We start from the raw sequence: 13,321 nt of genomic DNA on the forward strand, positions 1-13,321 counted from the left end.
TCCACACCAGTATATACACAGATCTGTATCATCCACTTACGTGACTCTGTAGACTTCCATTATTAATATACCATAATACCTCTGGCCTGTCCACTATCATTGGACAGTTGGAACTTATATTTTGCTATTAGAAACAATGCTGAAATGAACATACTCAACATATAGACCACAGGTATTTTACAGGGAAAATAACATTAGGTAAACACTGAAAAAGGAGGTTCTTTGAAACCTTTTTTAGGGTACTTATTTCCAAGGGCACATTAATGATCAGCTCATTGTGGTGAGCACCTGCGTTCAATCTTGCATTGTCTTGACTTGAAATATAGTCCATAATTTCTTAGACATTTTATTATTTATTTATTTATTTATTTATTTTTAAGTAGGCTCCACACCCAATGTGGAGCTCAAACTCACAACCCTGAGATCAAGAGTCACATGTTCCACTGACTGAGGCAGCCAGGTGGCCCTCTTAGACATTTTAAACATTACTTTTTTTTTTTAAAGATTTTATTTATTTATTTATTTGAGAGAGAGAATGAGAGAGAGAGAGAGAGAGAGGGAGCACATGAGAGGGGGGACGGTCAGAGGGAGAAGCAGACTCCCTGCCGAGCAGGGATCCCGATGCGGGACTCGATCCAGGGACTCCAGGATCATGACCTGAGCCGAAGGCAGTCGCTTAACCAACTGAGCCACCCAGGCACCCCTATTTTAAACATTACTTTTAAGAATAATTTAAAAGCTAGGATAATGTAGGTTTCCTCGGAAAACTTTTGTTTCCTTCTACCAAGTACTTGATTGGGCTAGCAGTCAAGGGCAGGACTGGGTGACCTACGTGACCCGCTGGAGAGTATCTGCCCTTACATTCTAAGTAGGGCATTCCAGGTCCCAGTCAAGTGCAGAAGGTTGAATTCTAACCCGTATTCCTTTAGCCGCAGGTTCCATGAAGCCACCCCACTTTTCAGCTGTTCCCCTTAAATAAACTAATGGTCCTAGGGCACAAGCAGTAGTCCTTCAGCATATTTAACAAGTAGGGGGATCTTTATCTTTGGCACCCCAAAGACTTACCTTTGACCATTGGCCAAAGGCAGGCTTGTCTCTTAGATCCTTTTTTTTTTTTTGCATAAGCAAATGCCCCTTGGACAGAAATGGCCTCAGTTCATCTGTTTAAGCTCCAATTCCTTCCCAGGTCAAGGCCCACTATATTATTATGACTTTGATGCTTTTTAGTAAACACTTCCGGCATTTATCCAAAAAAAAAAAAGGTTTTTTTTTTAAGATTTTATTTAGGGACGCCTGGGTGGTTCAGTTGGTTAAGCATCTGTCTTCGGCTGAGGTCATGATCACAGGGTCCTGGGATCGAGCCCCCATCGGGCTCCTTGCTCAGTGGGGAGCCTGCTTCTCCCTCTGCCTGCCGCTCCCCCTGCTTGTGCTTGCGCTCTCTCTGACAAATAAATAAATAAATAATCTTTTTTTTTTTTTTAAGATTTTATTTATTTATTTGACAGAGAGAGACACAACGAGAGAGGGAACACAAGCAGGGGGAGTGGGAAAGGGAGAAGCAGGCTTCCCGCAGAGCAGGGAGTCCAATGCAGGGCTCGATCCCAGAACCCTGGGATCATGACCCGAGCCGAAGGCAGATGCTTAATGACTGAGCCACCCAGGCACCCCAATAAATAAATAATCTTAAAAGAAATAAATATTTTATTTATTAATTTGAGAGAGAGAGATAGTGAGAAAAATCATGAGCAGGGGGCAGGGAGAGGGGGAAGCAGGTTCTCTGCTGAACAGGGAGCTCAATGCGGGGCTTGATCATGACATGAGCCGAAGGCAGACGCTTAACCAAGCGAGCCACCCAGGCGGCCCTATCCAAATTCTTTTTAATGGTCTTTAGTGAAAGGAAAAAAATGCTTTATATTTAAAGAGCCCCCAAGAACCAGGAAGTGGAGTAAGATCTGGATGGTCCCTCTTTCAGTGTCACGGTAAATTAGATGATCGTTCAGCAAATATTCACTCCACCCAAACTCCATGAGAGGAGTCTACCTCCCAGTTCTTTTGATTTGAACTTGGTCATGTGATTTGCTTTGCCTACTGAGATGTTGACAAAGTGGTGCAAGGACAGGCTTCAAATGTACCTGTATATTTGGGCCTGCCATCCAGCATCCCAGCATCTCTGCCCTACCATAAGAACTTTGCTCAGGAAACTGCTGCCCTTCAGCCTGGGCCCCAGAATGAATACAAATGAAAGCAATCCTGAGCTGAACCCACAGAGGAGACAATCCCAGCTGGATTTGCAGTTTGAGGCAGAGCCCCTCAGATGAGCCCAGTTTAGATACGCTGACCCTCAGCTGACCTGCAGCTGCCGGAGAGAAAATAAATGATAATTTTTTTTTAAAGATTTTATTTATTTATTTGACAGAGATCGACACAGCCAGAAAGGGAACACAAGCAGGGGGAGCAGGAGAGGGAGAAGCAGGCTTGCCGCCAAACAGGGAGCCCGATGCGGGGCTCGATCCCAGGACCCTGGAATCATGACCTGAGCCGAAGGCAGATGCTTAACGACTGAGCCACCCAGGCGCCTCCAAATGATAATTCTTTTAAGACACTGAGTTTTGGGGGTAATTTGTTACACAGCACTTTTGTGGCAATAGCTAATCAGACAAGTAGCCTAGCAAGAAGCTGGCTCACCAGATGGGCATTATTGCAACACAAAAAAAAAGGCCATTACCAGAACCTGAGCTCCAGAAGCTTTTTTTTGCTGACAGTCATTCCCAACCAGGAGGTTCTCGTTATGCATAATTGCCTAGATTTCCCCCCCCCCCATCCCCCGATCCCATTCTCTGTATGTACTTAAAATATCACAGGAGCGAGGGCCTGGGACCACCCCTCGCCCGCCACACACACTTTTTTGCAAGGGTATACCAGTCTATTCATGCCAGGTGTAAATTAAGCATATGTCTGTGTAAGATAATGAGGAATGCTACCTTGCTGCATCTCCAGTATGTTCTCCCCACCAAATCTTATTTTGCATGTACACTATCCAGCACTTAGTGATATGTGTGCAAGGAAAGGTTGATCAGAATCATCTGTTTTTGTTTTTGTTTTTTTTTTAAGATTTTATTTATTTGACAGAGACACAGCGAGAGAGGGAACACAAGCAGGGGGAGTGGGAGAGGAAGAAGCTGGCTCCCCGCGGAGAAGGGAGCCCGATACGGGGCTTGATCCCAGGAACCTGGGATCATGACCCGAGCCGAAGGCAGACGCTTAACGACTAGAGCCACCCAGGCAACCCTGGTCAGAATCATCTTGCTTGCTATTACCGAAAGCCAGAAATCCCACAGGGTTAAAAACCCATTCCCCGCGGCGCCTGGGTGGCTCAGTTGGTTAAGCAACTGCCTTCAGCTCAGGTCATGATTCTGGAGTCCCGCGATCGAGTCCCGCATCGGGCTCCCGGCTCAGCGGGGAGTCTGCTTCTCCCTCTGACCCTCCCCGCTCTTGTGCTCTCTCTCTTTCATGCTCTCTCTCTTTCATTCTCTCTCTCAAATAAATAAATAAAATCTTTAAAAACAAAACAAAACCCATTCCCCAAGGTTAGCCAATTTTAGTTTTTTCTCATGTGCATTTTTAAATAGTTTCCGATTGTTATTGCTGATATATAGATGAATGCTATTGATTTTTGGAGGTTGATGATGAATCCAACAACCTTGCTGAAATCTCTTTCGTTTTCATTGTGTGTTCATATATTCTCTGGAATTTCTCCACTGACAATCATAATATCTGTATATAATGAGAGTTTTTTCTCTTTCTTCCTAGTTGTTGTAGCTCTTGTTTCCCTTTTATGTCTTTTTACATTGGCTACACCCTCCAGTTTGACATTAAATAGTAACTATGGTAATAGTGAACGTTCTTGTCATGTTTTAAAGAAAATGCTTTTGAAATTCCCCCATTAAGTGTAATTTTTGCTGTAGGTTTCTAGTGGATTAAGGAAGTTCCCTTTTATTCCTAGTTTGCAAAAATGTAAATTTTAATCATTGAGCATTGACTTTTACTGAAAGCTTTTTCTGCATCTATTAGAATGATCATATGTACTTTCTATTTTAATCTGTGGATTTGGTAAATTATACTGTATTTATCTCTGTAAGTGGAAAAGTTGAGTAAGAAAAGTTGAGTAAGAGAGATATTATCTATTTCTTGAATGACTGCAAAATATTAGTGTCTGCAAAATATTAGTGTCTTTCAGGAGGGGAAACCTGACTACTAATTCAATTCTTTAATGAGTATGTCCTTGAATAATATAATTGTTTTCATTGCAAAACATATCACACAAAGGAGTACAAAATGTATTTGCATCTCTTAAAAATAATACTAACATGAACACCTGTGTGTCTACAGGACCCATCAAGAAACACACCAGCACCAAGTTCTCTGCATAACCCTCTCAGGTCATGGCCCTTTTTCTCCCCTAACTGAGTGCTGAATTTTGTATAAAACATTTCTTTGTTTTTCTTTGTAATTTTAACTCTATGTATCTCTGGGAAATATTATTTAGTTCTGCCTATTTTTAAACTTTGTATAAAATGTATCATATTGTTAATTGTTACATATATTCATCTGTGACTTTCTTCCTTTGCCCTATATTTTGTTTCTGAAAATTATTCTTTGAGGGGCACTTGGCTGACTAAGTCAGGAAAGCATGCGAGTCTTAATCTCAGGGTTATGAGTTCAAGCCCCCCAGGGGGCACAGAGCCCACTTAAAAAGAGAAAATCAGGGATGCCTGGGTGGCACAGTTGGTGGGTGTCTGCCTCTGGTTCAGGTCATAATCCCAGTGTCCTGGGATAGAGCTCTGCATCCTGCTCCCTGCTCAGTGGGGAACCTGCTTCTCCCTCTCCTTCTGCCTGCCACCCTCCCCCCCCCCCCCGCCCCCTGGCTTGTGCTCTCTCTCTCATTCTCTGTCAAATAAGTAAATAAAATCTTTTAAAAAAAAAAAGAGAGAGAGAAAAATTCTCCGAAATTGAAATGCGTAGCTGTAGTCCTTTTTTTTTTTTTTCTGTAGAGTATTACACCATATTAAACTACCCTTATCCATTCTACTTTGATTGACGTTTGCGTTGTTTCCAGTGCTTTTGCTATTGCAACTAATGCTGCCATTGAATCTCCTGGCATACAGGTGTCCCATTTATACACACTCATTTGTACATACACCCCCCTGCCCAGGAGTGGAACTGTTTGGTTGTAGGGTAATATATCAACGGGTCATTTGTATTTCCTCTTAAATGAGTGATTTAAAAAAATATTAAGCCAGCGAACTACAGCCTGTGGGCCAGCTACCTATTTTGGTAAATAAAGTTTCATTGGAACCAGGGCCAGGATTAGGGGAAAGGAATTGAGGCAGGGTTTTCTAAATTTAGTGTTGGATCTTCTAATTTTTATTGTAATATTTTGCTCGTCGTGGAATTTTTTGCCTTAATTTTGATTTTAAAAAATGTTACGTCAAAGTATTATTTACCTTGATTCCTACACCTTTTGGTACTTGCTTAAATTTTGTGCCCAAGGTGAAGGCCTCCATCGCCTAACCCTAGTCCCAGCCCTGCCCTAGTCTAAGCCACTTGTCATCTCCAGGCTGTACTTCTGCAAATAGCATCAAACTGGTCTCTCCATTTACACATTTGCCACTTATCTTCGATCCATTCTCTACAGGGTAGCCACTCTGACCTTCTGGAAAGACAGATTGATTTACGTTACTCCTCTGCTCCAGACTGTTCAATTGTCTCTTACTCTAATTGGAATAAAGTCCAAATCCCATGTAGAACCCCAGATAATCTGGATTTTGCCTTCTTCCCTAACCTCATCTTCTATTGCTCTGCTTTTGAATGCCCTAGCCTCACTGGCTAACTTTCCATTTCTGGATTATGCTAACTCATTCCGGCCTCTTGGCCTGACACAGGCAATTCTTTAAATGGGTGATCCTTTCTAAACCTTTAAATTTTAGATTATCTCTTTAGAGAGGCTTTCCAATCTAAAGTAAATCTCTTCCTGATAGTTCTATTGCTCTGTTCTTTTTCCTTCCTAATACTTTGCCAACACAGAAGTAGAGTTTTATTTGCTTATTACTTTGTTTCCTTGTTCTCTGTCTTCCCTTTTTAAGCCCAACATCTTTGAGGGGTTTAGTGCTTTCCTCCCTACCAACACTCAATACTTAGCACTCCACTAGTCACTAAATAATTAAAATGAAGGAGAAAAGATAAAACTCAGAGTAAATGGGTTTTTGGGAAAAAAAGGCCCCCCAAAGTGGTATTGATATTCATTAATATTAAAGCAATCTGGCCATGACAAGGGACATAAAACTGATCATTTCCTTTGACCGAGTAGGTTTACATTTGAGACTATACCCCAATAGTAACTCGGAAATTTTATTTATTTAAAATATCCACATATTAATAATTTATGAAGGTTGACAAAATTGGAAACAACCCATAGTGCTGGCTGCCCATTAACCCTTCCCTGTTTTCATTCTCTTGAGCCTAGACAGGCCCACCTATACACTGCTGCCGTGTAGAACCCAAGTACATAAGCACTGTTAGAAAAAAATCACTAAGTTGGACAAAATACAATTGCCATAATTTTCAAGTTCACCAGTTGCAAATGTGCAATTGTTACTTCTCTGCCATCCTGTAGTTCCTTCAATGAAGCTGTTTCATTCTCTCCAGATGCTGTTTGAATGTTCACTGTTCTTCTCTTATCAAAGGAGTCACCGTCTGCAAGGCCATTTAGATCAGAAAATCCAAGAGCCATTTACGAGCACACTTCCCTTACGCAGTTCATCACCAAGGCCGAAGATATCTTTTTTCCCCCACAAAGACGTATTTATTTACTTCAGTGAGAGACAGAGAGAGCAGGGGAGAGGGGCAGAGGAAGAGGGAGAGAGACACCCAAGCAGATTCCCAGTTGAGTGAGAGCACAGAGCCCAGTGGGGCTCAATCACACAACCCCAAGATCAGACCTGAGCTGAAACCAAGAGTCAGACATCACCACCCCGGCACCCCCCAAGGATATCTTGAATTCATCACCTCTTTGCTATCTTCACTGTCACCCCAATCGAACCACCATCTGGATACCTGAAATGTTCTTTAAATTACTTGCTCTATTTTCATTCCTGCTTTTCTCCTATCCATTCTCCACACCGTGGAGTGTTCTTCTATTTTTTAAAAATGCTTAAAAGGAATTCCTATACATAACAATAAACCAATAGAGCAATTTATAAAGAAAAAGTTATATTCTCCCCCCCAGCCCTTTCCAGTTGCAATCCCCCAAGGTAACCAACCACACAGTAAATATTTGATGTGTATGTATCCACCTATTCTTTTTCTGTGCTGAATGAAAGTGTATTCACATATTTTTGGATTCTTTTCTATTTCTTTTTTTCTTTCTTTCTTTTTTTTTTTTTAAAGATTTTACTTATTTATTTGAGAGAGAGAGACTGAGAGAGAGAGCACATGAGAGAGGGGAGGATCGGGAGGGTCAGAGGGAGAAGCAGACTCCCCGCCGAGCAGGGAGCCCGATGTGGGACTCGATCCAGGGACTCCAGGATCATGACCTAAGCCGAAGGCAGTCGCCTAACCAACTGAGCCACCAAGGCGCCCTCTTTTCTATTTCTAAAAAATGAATTACATTATATACCATGTACTGTATTGTAATTTACTTATTTTTTTTTTTTTAGATTTATTTTAGAGAAAGAGAGAGCATGCCCATGCATGCATGTATGCATGGACGTGAGCAGTGGGGAGGGGTAGAGGGAGAGGGAAAGAGAGAATCCTAGGCAGGCTCCATGCCCAGCCCAGAGCCCAACACGGGGCTTTGATTCCACAACCCTGAGATCATGACCTGAGCTGAAATCAAGAGTCGGAGGCTTAACCAACTGAGCCACACAGGTGTCTCAACTTACTTATTCTTTACCAAACAATAATATATCATGGACATTCTTTCAGGTCAATATAGAATTCTTTCCCTTTCTCTTTTTTACTTTATTTTTAAAAAAGATTTTATTTATTTATTTGAGAGAAAGAGAAAGTGAGAGACAGAGCATGAGTGGAGGGGGAGGGGAGGGAGGAGGGGCTGAGGGAGTGGGAGAAGCAAGGCTCCCTGCTGAGCAGAGAGCCTGATATGGAGCTTGATCCCAGGGCCCTGGGATCATGACCTGAGCCAAAGGCAGCGCTTAACTGACTGAGCCACCCAGACACCACTCTCTTTTTCTTTTTTAGATAGCTCTGTAATATTCCAGAGAATGGAAGTATGAAATTTAAATTAATAAGTTCCCCAGTGATGGACATTCAGTAGCATGGTCTTTTAAAAATGTAAATCAGATCATGCCTTTTTCCTTCAAAGGCTTTCCTTTTCCCACAGAATAAGATCTACATTTCCTACAATGGCCTAAAAGGCCCTGGATGATCTGGTCCTTGCCTCTCGTTAAATTCACCTTTCACCACTCCTCTCCTTGCTCACCATACCCCACACTAACTAGCCTTCTGGGAAGGTTTTTTTCCCACCTCATGGTCCCTGCATTTTTTCTTCTCTTCATCTATAAAGATCTTCCCTGACCATCCTCTACCCCAATAATCAAAATCGGGTTCCCCTCTTATACTTTCTCATAACATCTTATAAAAAACTTCACAGAATTCATTGCCAGTTATAATCACACATAAGAAATTATATTTATGTATCTGATTATTTCATCTCTGCCTCATCTACCAGGCACCATGTATTAGGACAGATACAGTGTTTTGCTGACCTCTGATTTACCGTGCTACCAGCACCTAACACAACGTTTAAAGGTAGAAAACATTTCTTTTCTTTTTTAAAGATTTTATTTGTTTATTTGACAGAGAGAGAGAGAGAGAAAGAGAGCACAAGTAGGCAGAGCAGCAGGCAGAGGGAGAGGGAGAAGCAGGCTCCCTGCTGAGCAGGGAGCCCGATGCAGGACTCGATCCCAGGACCCTGAGATCATGACCTGAGCTGAAGGCAGATACTCAACCACTGAGCCACCCAGGCGCCCCAGTAGAAAACACTTCCTGCATGAATAGATGATAGATCCCACATTGAGGAATCATTAAGCAAGTCGGATAATAGAATTTTTTTTTTAAGATTTATTTATTTATTTGAGAGAGAGAGAGAGAGCGCACACACAGTCAGAGGGAGAGGGAGAAGCAGGCTCCCCGGCTGAGCAGGGAGCCTGATGCGGGGCTCGATCCCAGGACTCTGGGATCACGATCTGAGCCAAAGACAGACGCTTAACTGACTGAGCCACCCAGGAGCCCCGCAAGTCAGGTAATAGAATTCAATGTAAATTAACTTTTATTTTATTTTATTTTATTTTTTTCTAAGATTTTTATTTATTTTTTGACAGAGACAGAGAGAGCGAGAGGGGGAACACAAGCAGGGGGAGTGGGAGAGGGAGAAGCAGGCTCCCACTAAGCAGGGAGTCTGATGTGGGGCCCTGGGATCATGACCTGAGCCGAAGGCAGACGCTTAACGACTGAGCCACCCAGGCGCCCCGTAAATTAACTTTTAAAATGACATGAGAATTACATGTTAGACGGATAAATCTAAATGAAATGATATACCTGTATACATACATATACGTGAAAACTTGGTAATATAAAGCAGTAAAAGGAGGACTGGCATGAGAGGGCACTAATTTGTTAGCGACCTAGGAAATCGCACTTCTCCGCTGGTAGTCTCTATCAATGAACGACCCTCAGCAGGTGTGGTATTGCCCCCTAGGGTTGCATACTCTAGGAGGTATTATTGGCCTTTAGAGAGCAGAGGCCCGGAACCGAGACTTCTTGCAAAACGTGGGCCTGTTCCTCAATGAAAAATTATTTTGTGTCCCTCACAACTTTGAAAAGCCCCAGTGTAGGTGAAAAACCTGTGTATGACTATCTGTACCCAAAACTTGACCTATTTTACATATGAACACAAAGCTGTTTTTTATTTTTACATAATTCTAACAGCAAACATTTTAGGAATGTCTCTACAGCGGGCACTGAGGACAGATTAGTGTTGTCCACCAGAGGTGGCCGAAAACACCATACCTCTGTCAGTTGTAGCTTTCACATTCATGGGGATTTCACTTATAAGTATAGCCACTTGATTTATGACTTGATTATATTTTCTAGAATGGGTATGCCTGAACATTTATATTGAAACAGAAACCACTGTATTATAAATTACTTCCTTTGTACTTTTTTTTTTAAAGATTTTATTTATTTATTTGAGAGAGAGAATGAGAGACAGAGAGCATGAGAGGGAGGAGGGTTAGAGGGAGAAGCATACCCCCTACTGAGCAGGGAGCCCGATGCGGGACTCGATCCCGGGACTCCAGGATCATGACCTGAGCCGAAGGCAGTCGCTTAACCAACTGAGCCACCCAGGCGCCCTCCTTTGTACTTTTTATATTATATTTTATATTTGATTTAAACCCAAATCATGCATGTATGCAGGTTATATTATCTATGAATTTCACTTTAGGCTAATAAAGGAGACATTATGAATGTATTTGTCATTTTAAAAAGGTGTGTTGGGTTAAAACAAGGTTGTGAAACATTGATCCCTTTTAGTTCTTAATGTAATGGACTCTCATCTTTAATTATGGAAAGGATTCCTTTTTTTTTGTTCTTTTCATTACTTCATGTTCCACTATAAAACTGGTAATATAAAAAACAAACACATTTAAAAAACACGGCTCCGACACTGAATGTTTTTAGATGGTTACCTAAAGGTGAGTTTGAATGATTTCTCGAAGGTTTCCTTGCTAGATAATAATTTCATGATTCTAAAATTTCAAATTTATGGTTGTGCGTTTATCACATGCTTTAAATTTTCACCAAATAATTGTTGTCTCTAGGCTTGATAGTAAAGAGACTGAAACACAAAGAACCAATGTGTTAAAAAAAAATGAAATGAAGGTTTCTCACTATGAGATTAGGTTCACAGATTTAAAATTGCAACCTCTTCCCTTATTCCCCATCTCTGTTTTAAATTTTTCATGTTATGATATACTATGCATTTTAATAATATGTTTTATTTTTATTTATTTTTTAAGATTTTATTTATTTATTTGACAGAGAGAAACAGCGAGAGAGGGAACACAAGCAGGGGGAGTGGGAGAGGGAGAAGCAGGCTTCCCGCGTAGCAGGGAGCCCGTTGCGGGGCTCGATCCCAGGACCCTGGGGTCATGACCTGAGCCGAAGGCAGATGCTCAACTACTGAGCCACCCAGGCGCGCCTTAATCATATATTTTAAAAATTGATTGCGTCCTCCCCCCTTTCCTTCACCCCAAGACAGCTAGAATAGATACAGTCATTCTTAGAATACAAACAGGGAATTTTGTGTTTTACTCACCAGCGTCTTCCCATGTATAGAACAGTGCCAGGCACACAGGATGAGCTCAGTGAATATTTATTGTATGAATGGGCGAAGAATACACGCAATGAGCAAAACTGCGTGCTTCGAGAGCCCCTTTCACCAGTCCTAAGAGACAAGCGGGAGTCACCAGGATTGTGACTCCTGATTTTTGTGATTGGGGATTCCTCGGCGCTCGTACGGATTGAGAGTACCTTCTTACATTCTTTAGGATGTACTGATGGGTGGTGGTTTGTGAACTTCATGCACAGAGCTGTCCACAGGTAGAACACCAAACTAACTTGCATCGAAGTCCACGTAATCCCAAATTTGTATCATCAGAAACCCGTTTTTGTAAGTGCACGGGTCTATCCTTCTCTTGTGCATCTGTACAGGACAATCTGGGATACTTCTTCACTGGAGATCAACGCTGAGGAGGGGATCAAGGGTGGTGGCTCCGAAATGCGCAAGCAGGGGAAACGACTTAACGCTCACTTTTCGCAAACAGACGCCAATTCAGAATGAAATTCTCACCCTAGATCAAATCCCGCGCTCCTCCTACCGGCAACCTGCCTCTACCCCGCCCCCTTTGATACCTATGGTGGGCGGGGCAGAGAGGGGCCGTTCCCGGCTCCCCCCAAATTGGTTAAGCTCGCCCGAGTTCTGGTATTCCATTTCTGAGCAAACACAGAGGAAACGGAGCAGCCAACGAAGACCGCCGACCTAATGACAGCGGAGCTTCACACGCGGACAGAGAACGAAGCAAAACACGAAGAAAGGCAGTAACCCAGCTGCCACGTGAGGCGGGCGATGCCGTCCGCCCTCCGAGCGAGAACTTCAACTCCCGCCTTGCAGCTGGGCGGTTATCCTCCGTGGACTATAATTCCCAGGGTGCTGCGGGAGCGACCGCCCGCCTCTCCTCCCGCCCCTCCCCCGCCCCTCCCGGCCGGATCGGCGTGCGCCTGCGCACCGGAGGCCGGAGGAGTCTTACCCTAATGTAAGATGGTGGCCCGTCTGGCTGTGGAACCCACCGAAAGCTGAGAGTCTGTCTCTCAGCCGTAAAGGTCGGACTCGCTGAAGCAATCAGGCCCGGTTCTGAAGAGTTTTTTCCCCGACACTCGTTCAGTGGTCTCTTGTGAGGACGCGGCAGCGCGTGGAGTCGGCTAAGGGAAAAGCGAGGCAAGGCAGGCGGGTGAGTCTGTGCGGGGCTGGGCTTAGGGGAAACCCGGGGCTGACCGGCTACGAGAGAGCGGAGGCTTCGCTGGGACTGTGCAGGCCGCACCCCCCTTTCTCCCCACCCCCGCCTCATCTTCACCCTCCTCCTTCTTGGTCTTCCTCCTCCTCCTCCTCTTCCTCCCTCTCCCCTCTACGCCACAGCAGTTACCACCAGGAAAAGGGAGCGGGGCAGAAGGCGGCGCGGCGGCGAGCACCGACTCCTTCGAAAATTTCTTCATTTGGGGAGCCGAGGCGGATTCTCGTCTCCAGCTCTCTCCCCTGCGTTTCTGTAGGGGAAGAAATCTTGGGTCTCCGTACTCCCTTGTTTCCCCAGCCCTCTCTCCCCTCCCTGACGTCCTTGTCCCCGTAGCCCCCGTCTCCCAAGACCAAAGCCATCCCTTCCCCTCTGCCCCGAGTTGCTGCTGCTCATCAGTCCCACTACTCATTGCCCACTCGTCCTGCTGTTTGTTTTTTGCTCCATTGCTGCCACTCTGGAGTTAGCCTTTGCCCCCCTCTTGTGCTTGCGGTCAGCCCCTACTCTGTCTGCCACACGGGCGCTTCTTCGGATTTGCAGTCGTTCCTTTAACCACATCTGTCATCTTAAAGCTGCCCCTTAAGTATCTAGATTATGCTGCTGCTCCTTCTAACCCACCTGTTTCACAGCTTTCTTGGGAATCGTCTGTTCCTTCCGTCTTTTCTATCCAGATTCTT

At 43.8% G+C, this 13,321-nt stretch overlaps 1 protein-coding gene across 8 annotated transcripts in view; it reads left to right on the top strand.

Moving 5' to 3' along the window:
- Nucleotides 1–12,092: 12,092 nt before the first annotated feature.
- Nucleotides 12,093–13,321, top strand: part of CNOT4 (CCR4-NOT transcription complex subunit 4) — a 145,322-nt gene continuing 144,093 nt past the window's right edge. For 3 of the 8 annotated variants that reach the window (XM_045864215.3, XM_045864220.3, XM_045864221.3), the window contains exon 1: nucleotides 12,096–12,587. The gene's annotated coding sequence lies outside the window, so the exon portion shown is untranslated. Of the gene's footprint in view, nucleotides 12,588–13,321 lie in introns of all 8 variants that reach the window. The other 5 variants (XM_045864216.3, XM_045864219.3, XM_045864222.3 and 2 more) reach the window with 3 other exon arrangements.

The sequence above is a fragment of the Mirounga angustirostris genome, unplaced genomic scaffold (genome assembly GCF_029215605.1).
Source record: "Mirounga angustirostris isolate CCGP_5_RB_7025 unplaced genomic scaffold, mMirAng1.0.hap1 SCAF_12, whole genome shotgun sequence".
In the NCBI taxonomy this organism is placed as follows: domain Eukaryota; kingdom Metazoa; phylum Chordata; class Mammalia; order Carnivora; family Phocidae; genus Mirounga; species Mirounga angustirostris.